Below are 344 nucleotides of genomic sequence, written 5' to 3'. Positions count from 1 at the left end.
TTTTTATAGAAGTTTTTTCTCAAGATTGTGTATTTTTGACTCATAACGGCAATATGATGTTTCATAAGCTAAAACCTCCTTTCTTTTGAGGTATTCTTCTATGAGAGCAGTTAGAAAAATGTTATGTAAAATACTCTGACTTTCTCAGAGCCTTGCTTAAATAGCAATATTGAAAATAATTTATGTAGGTGGCCCAAAATTATTTTTCAAAGAATTAGTCATCCTTCAGCAGGTATTTATTGGATAACTGTTGTGTACCAGAAATGGATCTAAATGTTGCAGACAGCAGTGAACAGTAAAGACAGAAGTCCCTGCCCTCATAGCGGTACATTCTAGTGTTGCAC

This window comes from Marmota monax, unplaced genomic scaffold, assembly GCF_021218885.2.
Source record: "Marmota monax isolate L192 unplaced genomic scaffold, Marmota_monax_Labrador192_F-V1.1 WCK01_AAM20220418_F8-fsc00112, whole genome shotgun sequence".
NCBI classification, from domain to species: Eukaryota; Metazoa; Chordata; class Mammalia; order Rodentia; family Sciuridae; genus Marmota; species Marmota monax.
Note: the sequence above shows the minus strand (reverse complement) of the source record.